Source organism: Rana temporaria, chromosome 3, assembly GCF_905171775.1.
Source record: "Rana temporaria chromosome 3, aRanTem1.1, whole genome shotgun sequence".
Taxonomy (NCBI): domain Eukaryota; kingdom Metazoa; phylum Chordata; class Amphibia; order Anura; family Ranidae; genus Rana; species Rana temporaria.
This window is the reverse complement of record NC_053491.1, coordinates 242030216-242053538: the sequence shown is the minus strand read 5'-3', so window position 1 is coordinate 242053538 and position 23323 is coordinate 242030216.

The window sequence follows — 23323 nt, the reverse complement described above, 5'->3', positions numbered from 1 at the left end:
GGCGCCACCCTTTGGGCTGCTTTTGGGCTGCATACTTGATTCTGAGAATGTGTGTTTTTTCCCCTCAGAAAAGCATGCACACGACCGTTTTTCACGACGAGAAAAAGACTGACGGGAAACACGTCCAGAAAAAAGAGAGCTGGTTTAAAAAAAATTGCGGCCAGTTTTTTCGTCGAGAAAACTGCTAGGGAGCATACACACGACCGGTATTCACGACCAATATGAAAAATGGCAGTTTTCTTTCTCGTCGTGAAAAATGGTTGTGTGTACAAGGCATAAGATTTGCAGAAAGACATTCTTACATTTTTTTTTTTTTTTTACATTTTTGTAATAGAAAACAAAAAATGCCTACTTCCAAAAAAAACCCAGAGCACTAAGATAGGTTGCTAATGCTCCTAATATTAGTGGTTATTTTTGGCAAACATGATAATCAACATAAAAGGGGTAATTTACAAATAGGACATTTTTACTTTGCAAGATACATTTCCCTTAGCTTAGTGAATGAGTTAAAGCTCTACGGACTTTCATCATCCAATCATGTGCAGTCAAAAATACTCATCACATTTTCACAAGTCGTCATATTCACTAAGCAAAGGGACAATTTTCTTGCAAAGCAAAGATTATCTTCAACAGTGAACAGTCTTTTTGCCTTTAATGCATTAACCCCCAATTCTCTAACCAACTGTTTATGGTGGAAGAGAGTTCTGACTGCCATGTTGATGTATTTGTTGAACTGGAGATTGCCCCACCATTTCATTGCCCCAAAAAATTGCTACTAATGGGCAATGAAGCACTATATTTGGATTTGGTGCGACAAAGCATAAATCTAAAGTTGGTGCTTAAGCCAAGTGTTATATGTCCATTTCAAGGTGCACTGTGATCCACCTTGGCCTTGATAGGCAGACATACAGCTTTGTCACCAGTTAAGTATCTGATGCCGCGTACACATGGTCGTTTTTTGTGATGAAAAAAAACGAAATTTTTAAAAACGTCATTTAAAATGACTGTGTGTGGGAAAAAGTTGTTGTATGTCTTCTGAAAAACGACAAAAAAAAATTGCATGCTTCAATTTTTTATGTCGTTTTTCAAAACGTAGTTTTTTGTGTCATAAAAAATGACCGTGCGCATGCTCAGAAGCAAGTTATGTTGCGAGCTTGAATGGAACAGAGTGCCGCCGTACGTGCTTAACGTAACCACGCTTTTCTAGAGCATTTTGAAAAAACTATGGTGTGTAGGCAACATCGTTTTTTAAAATGAAGTTTGAAAAACGTCGTTTTTTTTCATGAGAAAAAATGACGTTTTTTTCCATCACAAAAAACGACCGTGTGTACGCAGCATGACAGTTTACTGGAATATTTCCATAGTGAGGGAACAATGCTGAGGCTGTGGGTATCTGCGGTTATATAGTCACATATCTCCCATGATTCCTTCTGTTTCCTTCTCCAGGCTGCTGAAATCACCACATTCACACTACCCATTTCATGTTCAAACAGTTCCTTCTACATCAATAATGTAGTAACAACATGATGATCTAATGCATATATTTTTACTGTAGTGGTTTTAAAAGTCTCTATACAAACCTGGCATCAGGCACTGAGTGATGTCATGCCCAGAATGTGCAATAACATTGGACAGCAGGGTGACACAGGCATCCAATACAACCAGAAGACTTTACTGGAGCTTGTAGCTCTGTAGGAAATTGAAGCTCCTATCCAAGGGAGGCAGTACTGGTATATATTGTATGTGCATTGTAAAATACTGTATAGTACATGAATTTAATATTTCTTTGCATGGCAAAGTTTAGGCATTCCTAGCCAAATGTCAAATTCAGTTAATTATGTACATGATCAACTACTGCAGTATACGGTGCATTAAAAACAATGGGGTAGATTCAGGTACATTTGCGCATCTTTTACGGAGGCGCAGTGCACCGTTTTGCCGCTGTGCCTTTGTAAATTACCTGCGCTACGCTCGATTCAAGGAAGCAGTAGCTCCGTAAATTGCGTGGGCGCTCCTGAAAAATGCCCGGAGTAATCGTGCGTAATTTAAATGATCCCGTAGGGGGCGTGGATCATTTAAATTAGGCACGTTCCCGCGCCGAGCGTAGTGCGCATGATCCGTCGGGAAACTTTCCCGACGTGCATTGCGGTAAATGACGTCGCAAGGACGTCATTTGCTTCAAAGTGAACGTGAATGGCGTAAAGCGCCATTCACGATTCACTTACGCAAACAACGTAATTTTCAAATTTCGCGATGCGGGAACGACGGGTATACTTAGCATTGGCTGCGCCTGCTAATAGCAGGGGCAGCCTTACGCAAAACCCGACGTACGCAAACGACGTAAACTGCATACGCAGGGTGCGCGTACGGTTGTGAATCGGCGTTAGTATGCAATTTGCATACTCTACGCAGACCACAACGGGAACGCCACCTAGCGGCCTGCGTAAGAATGCAGCCTAAGATATGACGGCATAAGGAGCCTTATGCCAGTCATATCTTAGGCTGCAGTCGGCGTATATAGAGGTTCCTGAATCAGGAGCATTCGATACGCCGGCACAAGTAAGCAATTGCGCTGCGTAACTATGGTTACGCAGACGCAATTGCTTTTTGAATCTACCCCAATATATTTGCATTAATGCATTTACATTTTACAGGCATACTCCACTTTTAAGTACACAATTGGGTTTATTTACTAAAGCTGCAAAGCGCAAAAATTGGCTCACTTCTGCATAGAAACCAATGAGCTTCTAACCCCAGCTTGTTCAATTAAGCTTTGGTAATAAAACCTGGAAGCTCATTGGTTTCTATGCAGAAGTGAGCCTGATTTTGTGCTTTGCAGCTTTAGTAAATAATCCCCATTGTGTACTTAAAAGTGGGGTATGCCTATATTTGTGTTTTCAAAGTTCTTAACCCTAGTTACCTCATGAGGCCTTGATAGCCATTAGGCACAGTCCAGTGTTGACAATTGCAGACATCTCTGACACTCACAATTTTGGACTACTACTGAACCTAGGGCTCATTTAACCAACTGTGTGAGAATATAAAAACGATGCCTAAAAAAATTAAGAAACACTTTCAAGTCACAATTTCAACTGTATGTGATGCCTTCAAGAACTTGTATTGAAGTTAATTGTATTTAAGCTCAGCCACCCTATGTTGACCCCTGGCCTTGGTCAAAGGGTTATTGTTGTTCAACTGTTCATGTTACAAAACGTGTTCTCAATGTGTATTCTTATGTATTGCCATGGTTTTCTTACTGCTCATATCCCCATGCATGGGATTATTATAGCTATATTTGCTTTTCATAGATTTTAATAAAAAATTGTACCAGAAAAACAAGGCTTGTGGACTGATGAAGTAAAACTGAACTTCCTGGATAAAAAAAAAACAGAATTTGATTAGAACAACACCTTCAAACTATTGAAACTAAACTCCACGAATGTACCAAACAATGTGAGCTACTTGAAGTAAAGCAAGGTGTTAGGTTTTAAAATGACCCCTTAACCACTTAAGACCCGGACCATTATGCAGGTAAAGGACCTGGCCAGTTTTTGCGATTCGGCACTGCTTCGCTTTAACTGACAATTGCACGGCTGTGCGATGTGGCTCCCAAACAAAATTGGCATCCTTTTTTTCCCACAAATAGAGCTTTCTTTTGGTGGTATTTGATCACCTCTGCGGTTTTTATTTTTTGCGCTATAAACAAAAATAGAGCGACAATTTTGAAAAAAAACAATATTTTTTACTTTTTTTGCTATAATAAAAAATCGCAATAAGCGTTTAACGATTGGTTTGCGCAAAATGTATAACGTTTACAAAATAGGGGATAGTTTTATGGCATTTTTATTAATATATATTTTTTTTACTACTAATGGGGGCGATCAGCGTATTTTTTCGTGACTGCGGCATTATGGCGGACACATCGGACAATTTTGACACATTTTTGGGACCATTGTCATTTTCACAGCAAAAAGTGCTATAAAAATGCATTGTTTAAATGCAAAAAAGATATAAAAAAAAAAATGTTTTCTCAGTTTAGGCCGATATGTATTCTTCTACCTATTTGGGTAAAAAAAAATCGCAATAAGCGTTTAACAATTGGTTTGCGCAAAATGTATAGCGTTTACAAAATAGGGGATAGTTTTATGGCATTTTTATTAATATATTTATTTTTTACTACTAATGGCGGCGATCAGCGTATTTTTTCGTGACTGCGGCATTATGGCGGACACATCGGACAATTTTGACACATTTTTGGGACCATTGCCATTTTCACAGCAAAAAGTGCTATAAAAATGCATTGTTTACTCTGAAAATGACAATTGCAGTTTAGGAGTTAACCACTAGTGGGCGCTGTAGGGGGTTATGTGTGACCTCATATGTGTTTCTAACTGTAGGGGGCGGACATCACTGATCGCCTTTCCCCAGACGATCAGTGACATTGCCACTGTGAAGAACGGGGAAGGTGTGTTTACACACACCTCTCCCCGTTCTTCAGCTCCTGTGACCGATCGCGGGACACCGGCGGTGATCGGGTCCGCGGGTCCCACGGGCGCAGGCACGGAGCTTCGGACCGGGTCGCGGGGCACTTAAAGGGGACGTACAGGTACGTGCCTGTGCCCAGCCGTGCCATTCTGCCGATGTAAATGTGCAGGAGGCGGTCCTTAAGTGGTTAAAATCCCCTGTAGGTAGATCTTAAAGAGTTTGTTACCCCAGCATTTCATATTCCTGATTTGTGCCTGCAGTACCATGTATTTGTATGAAAAAGTATCCATTTTTTTTTTTAGTATGAAATCCTTTGTGTGAAATCCCTGGTGTTCCTGCCAGTCCCTCTGCTTTCCTAATAAAAAACAAATTCGCGAAACTAGTTGAGATTAGAGACTGTCTGTCTCATGGCTTAAATTTTTTCACCTGAACCCCCCTCTTTCAATTGAAGGGATTGCACGTCCGGTGACCTGATTGTGGTCAAGTGTTTTTGTATTGTATTTTAAATGTTATGTATTTTTTATTTTATTTTATGTTTACTATGTGAATACATTTTTCTAAATATATCCAATGTGAATTATTCTGGTTGAGTACAACCATTCTATTTAGTACCGGTATAGTCCTCCCCGCCCACCTTTGTCTGTCGGTGTTTCAGGGTCTTTGGGGATTCCTTGAAACCCTTCAATATATTCTTGAATACTAGGACGATGGTACACCCCCTATACTTCTGTATTTTCTTAATTATTAGAGGTTAAATCTTAATTTTGATGGGCACAGTGGCTGCAATTGATGGTTTTTTTTTATTTAGTTTGTTTGTGCCCCCTCCCCCCCCCCCAAAAAAAAATGTTGAGCACCAGCCACCACTGAACTTTAAAATAACATTATCAGATACAATATGTTGTGTTTTTTTTATGCAAGTTATTGCTTGCACTTACGTATGTTTTTGTGCATTTTAAATGTGTTTTTGTTGGTTTCAAACATGCTTGGGTGTTACTAGATGCTATCAGACGAGGGATTTCACATGGTGCAGATACAGCATATGTAAATGCAGCATGTCCTGTTTTTTAAAGACACGCTAATCTTCAGTGTCCTCTTAAAGGATAAACCTGAGTCTCCCTAAATAAGTCTCATGATTGTGATAATTGCCTGCATAATTGCTTTCCAGAGATTTCCAAGCATGATATGTAAAGGATAACTGTAAAAATAGGATACTTGGTTAAGTGTTTTATAAATAGATTTATTTAGACAATGATTTAAAGTTGCTTTTACCTGTTGCTATGGCTTGGAATTTGGAGTTTTCAATGTTTGTATTACAATATTAATAAATACAATTTTTTTTTTTACATCTCACCTCTAGGCTGGGGCGCCGGGCACCTGAATTACACAGCGGCGGTGGGGTATTTTTTGGAAGCATCTGATTAGAGCCGTAGGCATCCAAAAAGGTGAACAGCGGGTGCCATGCTGGGGATTTGTTAGGAAAGTGAATGAATCGCTTTCCTAACACTGCACCACCTCTCAGTCAACCAGGTGCTTGGGTCTGTGTCACCTGATTGGCTGAAACAACAGGCGCTGTGTATGGACGCCACCTATCAGGTGTCCAATCATAGCAGAGGGCGGGAGGAGAGGGCGGGAGAACAGATCGAGGCGCATGGAGGACATCGCCGTGACCCGCTGCCCCACCAAGACAAGGTAAGTGCCGGGTGGGTGGGGGATGCACACTGGCAGCAGTTGATGGGCACAGTAGTGGCAGGTGATGGGCACACTGGCAGCAGTTGATGGGCACAGTAGCGGCAATTGATGGGCACACTGGCATCAATTGATGGGCACAGTAGCAGCAATTGAGGGGCACACTGGCAGCAATTGATGGGAATAGTAGCGGCAATTGATGGACATAGTGTCAGCAATTGATGGGCATAACTTTTGCACAAACCAATTATTATAAACTTATTGGAATTTTTCTTGTACCAAAGACATGTAGCAGAATAAATTTCGGGCTAAATTTAAGAAGGAATATATATTTATATATATATATATATATATATATATATATATATATATATATATATATATATATATAAAACCCAGTGGTGAACAGCGCCAAAATAATGATCTAATTGTGTGAAAAAAATTATAACAATTTCAGTTAGGTACAGTGTTGCATGACCGTGCAATTGCCAGTAAAGATAGTGCAGTGCTGTATAGCATAAAATGGTCTGGTCATGGGGGGGGGGGGGGGGGGTAAAAGCTACTGTAGGTCAAGGGGTTAATGAGCAAAAACTTTTAGGACATTGAATGAAACTGGAAATGTGGGAAACAGATAAATTAGGTATTAAGGTAGATATAAACTGTAAGTGAATGACAGTTTGCTAAAGCACTGTTTATTATTGTTAGTGATGGTTAGAAAAGTAGAGGGGTCTCAAGGGTTCCCCAACTAACCCTGAGACTCCAATGAAGCAATATGGGCAGGGAGGACTATACCGGTACTTAATAATTAGGTTTAGAAACCTGAATAATTCATTTTTGTGAAAGCATTTATTAACAAATAAACATTAAAGACAAGAATAAAATTACAAAGCATACAAACATTACAAAAAATACAAACTTGACCACAATCAGGTCACCGGTTGTGCAATCCCCATTTAGCAGACAGGGTAAATATCGGTGAAGCAATTGAAATCATGAGACCATAAGTCTCGAGTCTCGACTAGTTTCGCTTTCGCTTCGTCAGGAGACGGTCTAAAAACACAACATAAAACAAACATCAGGTATTTAAAAACAACACAATTTGTTATTTAGTAACGGGGGTCTTTTGTATAGAAAGACACTACCCGCTACGTACTGTAATATCCAAGGGGATTTTATGTCCAAACATGTCTCATACCTAGAGGCACAAAGTCTCTTGTTCCCAGAGAGCGGGTCCCAGTTGAACGATGATGCGTATGAACTATGACCAAGTCTAATAAAACAGACCTGGGTAATACAACAATAAATGGTAAGTTGACTGTGTATATATAGAGAATATATAGAGAGATATCAAAGTGAAGGAGCTTCTGCAAATACAGAATGCATGCAGTAATGTGAACCAAAAAACGTGCAAAAATAAGTGAAAAAGGGGAAAAAAAGGGAAGACACAGGTGGGGAAAAAGGAACTGATAAACAGTTGACGTGTATTGAAGACTGTGACCTAAACAGAAAGTTAGGCCCAGATACAGTTCAAAAAATTACTTATAAAAGATATTTGAGACAAGTAGTGCATATATAAAGTGTGCTGTGAAGAGCATAATAAATACCACCCAAACTAGAAGTGAGTGGAATGTGAAGAAAAGAGAAGAACAAGAGAAAAAAGGGAAAAGGGGGGGGGGGGGAGGACAAGGGAAAAAAAGGAAGGGAGGGTGGAGTGAGGGAGAAGGGAAAGGAAAGCCAGGGGAAGGTAAGGAGGAATATTGAAATAGGAATTGGGCACAGGGAGGGGGGGGGGAAGGGGGCCGAGGGGAGGGAAAGATGTGGGGAGGAAGTAGAAGAACGAGGGGGGAGGAGAGGGGGGGGGGAAGAAATAAGGGAAAGAGAGAACGGGTGAAGGAACAAAGTTGAAGAAAACTGTGAATGAAGGGGAGGGAAAGGAAAAAGAGAATAACATCCTCTCAAGGTCCGTGCTAGAGGGTTTAGGTTAGAAGGTGCCAAAGTAAATATGGTGAAGAAATCAGGCAAGTTCCAAATGACTGAAAGTTCACCCAGTGTATAGTGAAAGCTACAGTAGTGCAAAAGAAGGAACCTCAGATCCAATTCCCGTGAAAAGGTATTGGAGAATCTAGCAAACACTCCATACCTGTATGCCCAATAGGGCCTTTAAAAGTTAAAGGGGTGATAGTGGGTCCCAGGACATAGAGGTCCTGTAAACCAAGAAATGCTCACAGTAATGGCCAGGTAAGGAGGCCAATGCAGGAGGCTGGTAATATATCAGTTACCAGTCAGCGGGGATACCCTTCAAGTGAGCCTAGGAAGAGTGATGGCAAACAAACATCAAATCGTTAGTATCTATATTGAATGATCCAGTGTTAAATGGGGGTATAATACCCCCTCTATGGAAGTAGCCTTGTACTTACTTTTTGGTAATTGGAGTGTGTGTATGTCCTGGGACCTGGCTCCGGTGCACTGTCTCCAGCTGAGGACTGCAGTTAAATACTACCCCATGTGCGTCTCAATCAGGTGCGTCCTGAACACAGGAACGCGCTGACGTGTGTGGGGGCGGGTTTGCAGAGAGACTAGCTATCTCTCTGGGCGGCGAGGGACCTGGATCATGTGCTCCGGTCATCCAATAGCCTCAGCAGTAGAGCTAGAGGGAGGGCCGATCGCAGCACGTCTCCGCCCGCTCCGTGTCTCGCTGTGTTAGCACAGCGTGCATGGAGGGAGGGCGGGGGCTACCGAGCGAGTTCGTAGGGGATAAAAATAACTTTGTCTATATGGGCGGTTCTGCACCTACAAGGCTGAGCCATCCCATTATGTGTCCGAGTGACAGACGGCCAGGGGAGGGATCAGCCACAGCAAATACCGCCCATGTAACACATCGCCCAATGGACGCAGCGAGTAGGGACAGAGGGAAGGAAGAGGGCAGAGAGTCTGCATGCTGCAACCATGGTGACCGCCGGTGGGCGTCACCTAATGAGGCATCAAAAATAATGCCTTTAATCGCCAATAGATTTGGAAGGTAGATGTCATAGCATATTTGCAGTGCATTGCTGGAGATGTGTCCCGGAGTGTGGGAACCCAGGGAATAAACGTTAGATACACAGTCCAAGTGTGCTAATGGCTATATATAATAGGGAAAAACAAGAGAGAGAGAGCAACCAGGCGAGTAAAGGCAAGAAATGAAAAAGGAAGGGGGGGTAAAAAAGCCAAGAGAAAAGGGAAAAGTGAAGAAGATATCATCAAAAAAAAGTTCTGGGTATTCCAGCTCTATGGGTCAAGAGTACATTTAAGGCATGGAGACATGATGGACGGGGTAATAAAGATAGCAAAAACATTGGTGATGATAACATGGTTTACAGTTAGTTATACATTACATTTGAAGAGTTTGTATAGCAATACAGCCAAAATTTATATTTAGATATATAAAACAACCTTCTGTGTGACTGAAGGTTGTTTATTGCAAGTCATTTCAAACAGAATAATGTATTGACTCATAGATAGATCACTTAGGGTGACAAAAAAGGACAAGTACAGCGGGATGGACAACGTGTCGGGAAGCAAAATAATTTGTATCTTCCCGATCCAGATAGGGGGATTCAATAGAATGAATCTCACGCTGCCATCTCGAGAACCGTCTATGTCAAAGCAGGTCGGGTAAATGGATGGGTTCTAATTGGCTCCCCGTCCCAGTTAAGGGGGGGGGGAAAGGGGGGGGGCAGGGACCCAATCCGAACCGTCTTAATCACAAAAATGGTTTGAAAGAGTTCATTTCGTTCAGACCGGGGAACATCGTAGCCCCCAGTCGTTCTATCCATAGGCATTCACGCTGGAGTAGTGTTTTGTCTCTATTCCCTCCTCGTGCATCTACGGGTATCACCTCTAAAACAAAAAACTTTATGACATTGGGGTTGAATTTATGATAGAGCCCTATATGTCGGCCAATAGTTGTTAATTTGCCATTGGTTGAGTGGTACAGGTGATCCCCTATGCGTTGGCGCAATTCCCTTATAGTTTTTCCTACATAGAATGCATGGCATTCACAAATCATAAGATAAATCACTCCAGTGGTGCCACAATCCACTGAAAAGTGTGGGGCAAATAGTTCCCCATTAGGTAAAGTATGTTTGTGACCCGAGAGAATCCACGGGCAGCGAGAGCAAGATCCACATCTCGATGTGCCCCTGGGGCCTCCTGTTTTGACTTTTGGTGGCCTGTAATGACTACTTGTCAGGCGGCTTTTAAGAGCATTGGCTCTACGGAAGACTAATTCAGGGGTAGCACGTACATGTTTGTGAAGGATAGGGTGGTCACTCAATATGTGCCAATGTTTGCTCAAAATTGACCGTAATTGGTCATGATGTGCGGAAAATTTTGTGATCACCTTCGCCGTGTGGGGTCTATTAGCTCGAGGTGTTTGAAATAATAAAGAAGATCTCGTTCGGGTCTTAGCCCTATTGAATGCTCTTCTGAGGGTTGATCGAGTATACCCTCTCAAAAGAAGGCGTTCCCGTAATGCATTGGCCTGGGTACAGAAATCTGCATCTATAGTGCAGTTTCTCCGCAGGCGTAAGTATTGTGCATAGGGTATACTTTGTATGAGGGAGTGTGGATGAGCACTGGAGGCATGTAGAAGGGTGTTCCCAGCCGTAGGTTTACGAAAGAGATCAGTGATAATCATACCATCTACATTCTTGATGACTGTCAGATCCAAATAGGGGATCCGAGAGTCATCAAAAGTGTATGTAAAAAATAAGTTGTCGGTGTTTTGGTTAAGCAAGTCAATGAATTCCCGCAGTAATTGGTTAGTGCCTGTCCAAATCATAAATACGTCGTCTATGAAACGATACCAACATATAACATGTTGGAGGTAAGTCTCGTATTCCTCACTGGAAAAGATCTTACGTTCCCAAGCGCCTAGAAATAAATTAGCGTACGACGGTGCACAGGAGGTGCCCATAGCCACCCCCTGGCTTTGTAAAAAATGTTGGTTGTCAAACACAAAATAATTTCTAGTGAGGATAAAGGTGAGAAGTTTGATAATAAATTCGTTGCGAGGCCATAGTGTATGTTCCTCCTCCATCAGAAAGGATCTGGCCGTCCGTACTCCCTGCTCGTGGGGGATGCTAGAGTATAACGCCTCCACATCAATAGCCACGAGCAGGGAGTCCGGAGGGACCTGGATCCCCTCCAGATGGCATAGGAGGTCTGAAGTATCACGAATATATGATGGGAGGCTTTGCACATGGGAAATTAAAAAATGATCCACAAATTTGCTGGCATGGTCTGTCAATGACCCAATTCCAGAAACGATTGGGCGACCAGGAGGTCGCACCAAGCGTTTGTGTGTTTTGGGCAATGTGTAAAAGGTAGGGGTTCGAGGGTATTTGGGGATCAGGAAGTTCAGTGTCTCCTTATCTATGAGGCCATCCCAGAAGGCTCCAGTGCAAATGTCAATGAATTCATTAACATATAACTGGATATTGCCCGCTGGGATGGGCTCATACCACGTGGTGTTGTCCAGTACATCATGACACATGGATAGATATTGGTCATGTGTCATGATGACAATATTGCCGCCTTTATCAGCCGGTTTAATGACTACATCACTGCGTTTTTGTAATGATGATAGAGCTTGTTGTTGACATGAGGTAAGGTTGGGGTGAAAGGATTGCCATCGACTCCGTTTCAGATCCTTGACGGTCTGCTGTAGGAATGACCAGATGGCTGGGCAGGTCATTAGATCAGGGAATTTATTGGAACTGGGCTTAAATTTTTTTAGGTGATTAGGGCCCGGAATAATTGTTTCAACCGGTATAACCGGAATTGCACCAATTCCCTCGACGACGCCGCCAGCCGGGGGCGTCGGAGGGCCCTCGGTGCTACCTTCATCATACAGTAGCATCAAGTCCCTTAATGCCCTAAATTCCCTCATTGTGAAGTCCTTGGTACGTTCAGTAAGTTCACGTTCTAATGCAAGATTCTGACGGTCTTTATCAAAAATAAATTTGAAAGTTAAATTACGAGAAAAAAGGTATAAATCTTTAATTGTTTCCGTTACATTTATGGAGTCCGTAGGACAAAAGCCTAACCCCAGTTGTAACACCGATATCTCATCACTAGATAAAACTATGGATGTCAGATTGATAATGTTTAAATTGGTTGGGATGGATGTGGATTGGGAAGGGGCGTGTCCGGTATGGGAGTGGTCAGAGATCCCTTGCGTACAAAGGTGTCGATTTTCAACTGTTTGGTCAGGTCTAAAAAATCCAAATCCAGTATGGCCTTTTTGGAGTTGGCTGCGGTAGAATTTAGTACCTTGGGAATCACATGGTGTAATGTCGTCATTGGGGTACTCATCCCAGCAGTCACATTGGTCTCAGGTGAAGTTTCACCTGGTGTATGGGCAGAGTGGTGCGATGTGGGTGTCCTTTTACCTTTTTTGGAGGAAGTTGGTGGAGTACCGCCTGTTTTTCTTGGGCGTTTACAGATGGTATTGGTCGTTGCTAAACCCTGCGATCGTGTACCTGGATTCGAGGATCGGGACGAAGAAACAGAAGAGTCAGATTCAAAATTGGCAGCCATATGTCTAGGTGGAGGTGGCCCTCGTGGGGGTCCTCTACGACCTGATGGACGTTCTGTCCATTTGTAGGCATAGCCTTCGGAGAAGGCCAGTTTGTCTTTGACAAATTTAGTTTGTTTTTTAAAAATAATCTCTTTGTTCAACTGTTCCAATCGTGTCCTCACCTCTTTCCATTTGTCAGGGAACGATGTAATATCCATTATATGCTGGTATTGGGTACTGAGACGCTCGATCTCACCGTCCAATAACACCATATCTAAGACATACTGGTTTATCAGTGTTTGCATGAGATCCATGCTACATTGAGTTAGAATCTTTTCCCATGTTTTTTTGAAGCTTGGGGATGGATTTTTAGTGGTAGGAAATAGTTGGACTCTGAGTCCCATTGGACACACCTCTTCCTGAATATACTGTCTAAAATAGTCAGTATGCCAGTGTAGATGTGATTTGCGTTTGAGGAGACTGAACATCCTGTCTAGGAAAATCCCAATCTCCTCATCGATTTTTACATTATTAGTCAAACAGGTATTGTGGATAGAACTCATAAAGCCCGTCCATGCTGTTCCCAAAGGTCCATCCTCTGAGAATCTACACTATCTGGTTAGACTATACAATACAATAAAGGAAAAATATTAAATGTAAAATAAAAATAAAGAAAAAAGGTTGTGCATCCAAAGAGAAGAACTCAAGGTTGCACAGAATGGTGTGTGGGGGGGATTTTTATATATCAGGGTTTGTGCAGTTGCGGCCAGTGCCAAAGGCCACTGCAATAGGCCCCGTAGATAAATCCCGTCCAGACACTGTGCCCAGGTGTGTTATCCACCTAATAGATCGGAATATGATCAAAACCTTTTTGTTTTTTTGATAGTAAAAGTAGATAGGGGGTGTACCATCGTCCTAGTTCAATAGAAAAGTAGAGGGGTCTCAAGGGTTCCCCAACTAACCCTGAGACTCCAATGAAGCAATATGGGCAGGGAGGACTATACCGGTACTTAATAATTAGGTTTAGAAACCTGAATAATTCATTTTTGTGAAAGCATTTATTAACAAATAAACATTAAAGACAAGAATAAAATTACAAAGCATACAAACATTACAAAAAATACAAACTTGACCACAATCAGGTCACCGGTTGTGCAATCCCCATTTAGCAGACGGGGTAAATATCGGTGAAGCAATTGAAATCATGAGACCATAAGTCTCGAGTCTTGACTAGTTTCGCTTTCGCTTCGTCAGGAGACGGTCTAAAAACACAACATAAAACAAACATCAGGTATTTAAAAACAACACAATTTGTTATTTAGTAACGGGGGTCTTTTGTATAGAAAGACACTACCCGCTACGTACTGTAATATTCAAGGGGATTTTATGTCCAAACATGTCTCATACCTAGAGGCACAAAGTCTCTTGTTCCCAGAGAGCGGGTCCCAGTTGAATGATGATGCGTATGAACTATGACCAAGTCTAATAAAACAGACCTGGGTAATACAACAATAAATGGTAAGTTGACTGTGTATATATAGAGAATATATAGAGAGATATCAATGTGAAGGAGCTTCTGCAAATGCAGAATGCATGCAGTAATGTGAACCAAAAAACGTGCAAAAATAAGTGAAAAAGGGGAAAAAAAGGGAAGACACAGGTGGGGAAAAAGGAACTGATAAACAGTTGACGTGTATTGAAGACTGTGACCTAAACAGAAAGTTAGGCCCAGATACAGTTCAAAAAATTACTTATAAAAGATATTTGAGACAAGTAGTGCATATATAAAGTGTGCTGTGAAGAGCATAATAAATACCACCCAAACTAGAAGTGAGTGGAATGTGAAGAAAAGAGAAGAACAAGGGAAAAAAGGGAAAATGGGGGGGGGGGGAGGACAAGGGAAAAAAAGGAAGGGAGGGTGGAGTGAGGGAGAAGGGAAAGGAAAGCGAGGGGAGGGAAAGATGTGGGGAGGAAGTAGAAGAACGAGGGGGGAGGAGAGGGGGGGGAAGAAATAAGGGAAAGAGAGAACGGGTGAAGGAACAAAGTTGAAGAAAACTGTGAATGAAGGGGAGGGAAAGGAAAAAGAGAATAACATCCTCTCAAGGTCCGTGCTAGAGGGTTTAGGTTAGAAGGTGCCAAAGTAAATATGGTGAAGAAATCAGGCAAGTTCCAAATGACTGAAAGTTCACCCAGTGTATAGTGAAAGCTACAGTAGTGCAAAAGAAGGAACCTCAGATCCAATTCCCGTGAAAAGGTAGTGGAGAATCTCCAGCAATGCACTGCAAATATGCTATGACATCTACCTTCCAAATCTATTGGCGATTAAAGGCATTATTTTTGATGCCTCATTAGGTGACGCCCACCGGCGGTCACCATGGTTGCAGCATGCAGACTCTCTGCCCTCTTTCTTCCCTCTGTCCCTACTCGCTGCGTCCATTGGGCGATGTGTTACATGGGCGGTATTTGCTGTGGCTGATCCCTCCCCTGGCCGTCTGTCACTCGGACACATAATGGGATGGCTCAGCCTTGTAGGTGCAGAACCGCCCATATAGACAAAGTTATTTTTATCCCCTACGAACTCGCTCGGTAGCCCCCGCCCTCCCTCCCTGCACGCTGTGCTAACACAGCGAGACACGAAGCGGGCGGAGACGTGCTGCGATCGGCCCTCCCTCTAGCTCTACTGCTGAGGCTATTGGATGACCGGAGCACATGATCCAGGTCCCTCGCCGCCCAGAGAGATAGCTAGTCTCTCTGCAAACCCGCCCCCACACACGTCAGCGCGTTCCTGTGTTCAGGACGCACCTGATTGAGACGCACATGGGGTAGTATTTAACTGCAGTCCTCAGCTGGAGACAGTGCACCGGAGCCAGGTCCCAGGACATACACACACTCCAATTACCAAAAAGTAAGTACAAGGCTACTTCCATAGAGGGGGTATTATACCCCCATTTAACACTGGATCATTCAATATAGATACTAACGATTTGATGTTTGTTTGCCATCACTCTTCCTAGGCTCACTTGAAGGGTATCCCCGCTGACTGGTAACTGATATATTACCAGCCTCCTGCATTGGCCTCCTTACCTGGCCATTACTGTGAGCATTTCTTGGTTTACAGGACCTCTATGTCCTGGGACCCACTATCACCCCTTTAACTTTTAAAGGCCCTATTGGGCATACAGGTATGGAGTGTTTGCTAGATTCTCCACTACCTTTTCACGGGAATTGGATCTGAGGTTCCTTCTTTTGCACTACTGTAGCTTTCACTATACACTGGGTGAACTTTCAGTCATTTGGAACTTGCCTGATTTCTTCACCATATTTACTTTGGCACCTTCTAACCTAAACCCTCTAGCACGGACCTTGAGAGGATGTTATTCTCTTTTTCCTTTCCCTCCCCTTCATTCACAGTTTTCTTCAACTTTGTTCCTTCACCCGTTCTCTCTTTCCCTTATTTCTTCCCCCCCTCTCCTCCCCCCTCGTTCTTCTACTTCCTCCCCACATCTTTCCCTCCCCTCGGCCCCCCCCCCCCCCCCCCTCCCCCTGTGCCCAATTCCTATTTCAATATTCCTCCTTACCTTCCCCTGGCTTTCCTTTCCCTTCTCCCTCACTCCACCATCCCTTCCTTTTTTTCCCTTGTCCTCCCCCCATTTTCCCTTTTTTCCCTTGTTCTTCTCTTTTCTTCACATTCCACTCACTTCTAGTTTGGGTGGTATTTATTATGCTCTTCACAGCACACTTTATATATGCACTACTTGTCTCAAATATCTTTTATAAGTAATTTTTTGAACTGTATCTGGGCCTAACTTTCTGTTTAGGTCACAGTCTTCAATACACGTCAACTGTTTATCAGTTCCTTTTTCCCCACCTGTGTCTTCACTTTTTTCCCCCTTTTTCACTTATTTTTGCACGTTTTTTGGTTCACATTACTGCATGCATTCTGCATTTGCAGAAGCTCCTTCACATTGATATCTCTCTATATATTCTCTATATATACACAGTCAACTTACCATTTATTGTTGTATTACCCAGGTCTGTTTTATTAGACTTGGTCATAGTTCATACGCATCATCGTTCAACTGGGACCCGCTCTCTGGGAACAAGAGACTTTGTGCCTCTAGGTATGAGACATGTTTGGACATAAAATCCCCTTGGATATTACAGTACGTAGCGGGTAGTGTCTTTCTATACAAAAGACCCCCGTTACTAAATAACAAATTGTGTTGTTTTTAAATACCTGATGTTTGTTTTATGTTGTGTTTTTAGACCGTCTCCTGATGAAGCGAAAGCGAAAGTAGTCGAGACTCGAGACTTATGGTCTCATGATTTCAATTGCTTCACCGATATTTACCCCGTCTGCTAAATGGGGATTGCACAACCGGTGACCTGATTGTGGTCAAGTTTGTATTTTTTGTAATGTTTGTATGCTTTGTAATTTTATTCTTGTCTTTAATGTTTATTTGTTAATAAATGCTTTCACAAAAATGAATTATTCAGGTTTCTAAACCTAATTATTAAGTACCGGTATAGTCCTCCCTGCCCATATTGCTTCATTGGAGTCTCAGGGTTAGTTGGGGAACCCTTGAGACCCCTCTACTTTTCTATTGAACTAGGACGATGGTACACCCCCTATCTACTTTTACTATCAAAAAAACAAAAAGGTTTTGATCATATTCCGATCTATTAGGTGGATAACACACCTGGGCACGGTGTCTGGATGGGATTTATCTACGGGGCCTATTGCAGTGGCCTTTGGCACTGGCCGCAACTGCACAAACCCTGATATATAAAAATCCCCCCCCACACACCATTCTGTGCAACCTTGAGTTCTTCTCTTTGGATGCACAACCTTTTTTCTTTATTTTTATTTTACATTTAATATTTTTCCTTTATTGTATTGTATAGTCTAACCAGATAGTGTAGATTCTCAGAGGATGGACCTTTTGGGAACAGCATGGACGGGCTTTATGAGTTCTATCCACAATACCTGTTTGACTAATAATGTAAAAATCGATGAGGAGATTGGGATTTTCCTAGACAGGATGTTCAGTCTCCTCAAACGCAAATCACATCTACACTGGCATACTGACTATTTTAGACAGTATATTCAGGAAGAGGTGTGTCCAATGGGACTCAGAGTCCAACTATTTCCTACCACTAAAAATCCATCCCCAAGCTTCAAAAAAACATGGGAAAAGATTCTAACTCAATGTAGCATGGATCTCATGCAAACACTGATAAACCAGTATGTCTTAGATATGGTGTTATTGGACGGTGAGATCGAGCGTCTCAGTACCCAATACCAGCATATAATGGATATTACATCGTTCCCTGACAAATGGAAAGAGGTGAGGACACGATTGGAACAGTTGAACAAAGAGATTATTTTTAAAAAACAAACTAAATTTGTCAAAGACAAACTGGCCTTCTCCGAAGGCTATGCCTACAAATGGACAGAACGTCCATCAGGTCGTAGAGGACCCCCACGAGGGCCACCTCCACCTAGACATATGGCTGCCAATTTTGAATCTGACTCTTCTGTTTCTTCGTCCCGATCCTCGAATCCAGGTACACGATCGCAGGGTTTAGCAACGACCAATACCATCTGTAAACGCCCAAGAAAAACAGGCGGTACTCCACCAACTTCCTCCAAAAAAGGTAAAAGGACACCCACATCGCACCACTCTGCCCATACACCAGGTGAAACTTCACCTGAGACCAATGTGACTGCTGGGATGAGTACCCCAATGACGACATTACACCATGTGATTCCCAAGGTACTAAATTCTACCGCAGCCAACTCCAAAAAGGCCATACTGGATTTGGATTTTTTAGACCTGACCAAACAGTTGAAAATCGACACCTTTGTACGCAAGGGATCTCTGACCACTCCCATACCGGACACGCCCCTTCCCAATCCACATCCATCCCAACCAATTTAAACATTATCAATCTGACATCCATAGTTTTATCTAGTGATGAGATATTGGTGTTACAACTGGGGTTAGGCTTTTGTCCTACCGACTCCATAAATGTAACGGAAACAATTAAAGATTTATACCTTTTTTCTCGTAATTTAACTTTCAAATTTATTTTTGATAAAGACCGTCAGAATCTTGCATTAGAACGTGAACTTACTGAACGTACCAAGGACTTCACAATGAGGGAATTTAGGGCATTAAGTGACTTGATGCTACTGTATGATGAAGGTAGCACCGAGGGCCCTCCGACGCCCCCGGCTGGCGGCGTCGTCGAGGGAATTGGTGCAATTCCGGTTATACCGGTTGAAACAATTATTCCGGGCCCTAATCACCTAAAAAAATTTAAGCCCAGTTCCAATAAATTCCCTGATCTAATGACCTGCCCAGCCATCTGGTCATTCCTACAGCAGACCGTCAAGGATCTGAAACGGAGTCGATGGCAATCCTTTCACCCCAACCTTACCTCATGTCAACAACAAGCTCTATCATCATTACAAAAACGCAGTGATGTAGTCATTAAAACGGCTGATAAAGGCGGCAATATTGTCATCATGACACATGACCAATATCTATCCATGTGTCATGATGTACTGGACAACACCACGTGGTATGAGCCCATCCCAGCGGGCAATATCCAGTTATATGTTAATGAATTCATTGACATTTGCACTGGAGCCTTCTGGGATGGCCTCATAGATAAGGAGACACTGAACTTCCTGATCCCCAAATACCCTCGAACCCCTACCTTTTACACATTGCCCAAAACACACAAACGCTTGGTGCGACCTCCTGGTCGCCCAATCGTTTCTGGAATTGGGTCATTGACAGACCATGCCAGCAAATTTGTGGATCATTTTTTAATTTCCCATGTGCAAAGCCTCCCATCATATATTCGTGATACTTCAGACCTCCTATGCCATCTGGAGGGGATCCAGGTCCCTCCGGACTCCCTGCTCGTGGCTATTGATGTGGAGGCGTTATACTCTAGCATCCCCCACGAGCAGGGAGTACGGACGGCCAGATCCTTTCTGATGGAGGAGGAACATACACTATGGCCTCGCAACGAATTTATTATCAAACTTCTCACCTTTATCCTCACTAGAAATTATTTTGTGTTTGACAACCAACATTTTTTACAAAGCCAGGGGGTGGCTATGGGCACCTCCTGTGCACCGTCGTACGCTAATTTATTTCTAGGCGCTTGGGAACGTAAGATCTTTTCCAGTGAGGAATACGAGACTTACCTCCAACATGTTATATGTTGGTATCGTTTCATAGACGACGTATTTATGATTTGGACAGGCACTAACCAATTACTGCGGGAATTCATTGACTTGCTTAACCAAAACACCGACAACTTATTTTTTACATACACTTTTGATGACTCTCGGATCCCCTATTTGGATCTGACAGTCATCAAGAATGTAGATGGTATGATTATCACTGATCTCTTTCGTAAACCTACGGCTGGGAACACCCTTCTACATGCCTCCAGTGCTCATCCACACTCCCTCATACAAAGTATACCCTATGCACAATACTTACGCCTGCGGAGAAACTGCACTATAGATGCAGATTTCTGTACCCAGGCCAATGCATTACGGGAACGCCTTCTTTTGAGAGGGTATACTCGATCAACCCTCAGAAGAGCATTCAATAGGGCTAAGACCCGAACGAGATCTTCTTTATTATTTCAAACACCTCGAGCTAATAGACCCCACACGGCGAAGGTGATCACCAAATTTTCCGCACATCATGACCAATTACGGTCAATTTTGAGCAAACATTGGCACATATTGAGTGACCACCCTATCCTTCACAAACATGTACGTGCTACCCCTGAATTAGTCTTCCGTAGAGCCAATGCTCTTAAAAGCCGCCTGACAAGTAGTCATTACAGGCCACCAAAAGTCAAAACAGGAGGCCCCAGGGGCACATCGAGTTGTGGATCTTGCTCTCGCTGCCCGTGGATTCTCTCGGGTCACAAACATACTTTACCTAATGGGGAACTATTTGCCCCACACTTTTCAGTGGATTGTGGCACCACTGGAGTGATTTATCTTATGATTTGTGAATGCCATGCATTCTATGTAGGAAAAACTATAAGGGAATTGCGCCAACGCATAGGGGATCACCTGTACCACTCAACCAATGGCAAATTAACAACTATTGGCCGACATATAGGGCTCTATCATAAATTCAACCCCAATGTCATAAAGTTTTTTGTTTTAGAGGTGATACCCGTAGATGCACGAGGAGGGAATAGAGACAAAACACTAATCCAGCGTGAATGCCTATGGATAGAACGACTGGGGGCTACGATGTTCCCCGGTCTGAACGAAATGAACTCTTTCAAACCATTTTTGTGATTAAGACGGTTCGGATTGGGTCCCTGCCCCCCCCCTTCCCCCCCCCCTTAACTGGGACGGGGAGCCAATTAGAACCCATCCATTTACCCGACCTGCTTTGACATAGACGGTTCTCGAGATGGCAGCGTGAGATTCATTCTATTGAATCCCCCTATCTGGATCGGGAAGATACAAATTATTTTGCTTCCCGACACGTTGTCCATCCCGCTGTACTTGTCCTTTTTTGTCACCCTAAGTGATCTATCTATGAGTCAATACATTATTCTGTTTGAAATGACTTGCAATAAACAACCTTCAGTCACACAGAAGGTTGTTTTATATATCTAAATATAAATTTTGGCTGTATTGCTATACTAACTCTTCAAATGTAATGTATAACTAACTGTAAACCATGTTATCATCACCAATGTTTTTGCTATCTTTATTACCCCGTCCATCATGTCTCCATGCCTTAAATGTACTCTTGACCCATAGAGCTGGAATACCCAAAACTTTTTTTTGATGATATCTTCTTCACTTTTCCCTTTTCTCTTGGCTTTTTTACCCCCCCTTTTCATTTCTTGCCTTTACTCGCCTGGTTGCTCTCTCTCTCTTGTTTTTCCCTATTATATATAGCCATTAGCACACTTGGACTGTGTATCTAACGTTTATTCCCTGGGTTCCCACACTCCGGGACACATCTCCAGCAATGCACTGCAAATATGCTATGACATCTACCTTCCAAATCTATTGGCGATTAAAGGCATTATTTTTGATGCCTCATTAGATGACGCCCACCGGCGGTCACCATGGTTGCAGCATGCAGACTCTCTGCCCTCTTCCTTCCCTCTGTCCCTACTCGCTGCGTCCATTGGGCGATGTGTTACATGGGCGGTATTTGCTGTGGCTGATCCCTCCCCTGGCCGTCTGTCACTCGGACACATAATGGGATGGCTCAGCCTTGTAGGTGCAGAACCGCCCATATAGACAAAGTTATTTTTATCCCCTACGAACTCGCTCGGTAGCCCCCGCCCTCCCTCCCTGCACGCTGTGCTAACACAGCGAGACACGGAGCGGGCGGAGACGTGCTGCGATCGGCCCTCCCTCTAGCTCTACTGCTGAGGCTATTGGATGACCGGAGCACATGATCCAGGTCCCTCGCCGCCCAGAGAGATAGCTAGTCTCTCTGCAAACCCGCCCCCACACACGTCAGCGCGTTCCTGTGTTCAGGACGCACCTGATTGAGACGCACATGGGGTAGTATTTAACTGCAGTCCTCAGCTGGAGACAGTGCACCGGAGCCAGGTCCCAGGACATACACACACTCCAATTACCAAAAAGTAAGTACAAGGCTACTTCCATAGAGGGGGTATTATACCCCCATTTAACACTGGATCATTCAATATAGATACTAACGATTTGATGTTTGTTTGCCATCACTCTTCCTAGGCTCACTTGAAGGGTATCCCCGCTGACTGGTAACTGATATATTACCAGCCTCCTGCATTGGCCTCCTTACCTGGCCATTACTGTGAGCATTTCTTGGTTTACAGGACCTCTATGTCCTGGGACCCACTATCACCCCTTTAACTTTTAAAGGCCCTATTGGGCATACAGGTATGGAGTGTTTGCTAGATTCTCCACTACCTTTTCACGGGAATTGGATCTGAGGTTCCTTCTTTTGCACTACTGTAGCTTTCACTATACACTGGGTGAACTTTCAGTCATTTGGAACTTGCCTGATTTCTTCACCATATTTACTTTGGCACCTTCTAACCTAAACCCTCTAGCACGGACCTTGAGAGGATGTTATTCTCTTTTTCCTTTCCCTCCCCTTCATTCACAGTTTTCTTCAACTTTGTTCCTTCACCCGTTCTCTCTTTCCCTTATTTCTCCCCCCCCCCTCTCCTCCCCCCTCGTTCTTCTACTTCCTCCCCACATCTTTCCCTCCCCTCGGCCCCCTTCCCCCCCCCTCCCTGTGCCCAATTCCTATTTCAATATTCCTCCTTACCTTCCCCTGGCTTTCCTTTCCCTTCTCCCTCACTCCACCCTCCCTTCCTTTTTTTCCCTTGTCCTCCCCCCCCCCATTTTCCCTTTTTTCCCTTGTTCTTCTCTTTTCTTCACATTCCACTCACTTCTAGTTTGGGTGGTATTTATTATGCTCTTCACAGCACACTTTATATATGCACTACTTGTCTCAAATATCTTTTATAAGTAATTTTTTGAACTGTATCTGGGCCTAACTTTCTGTTTAGGTCACA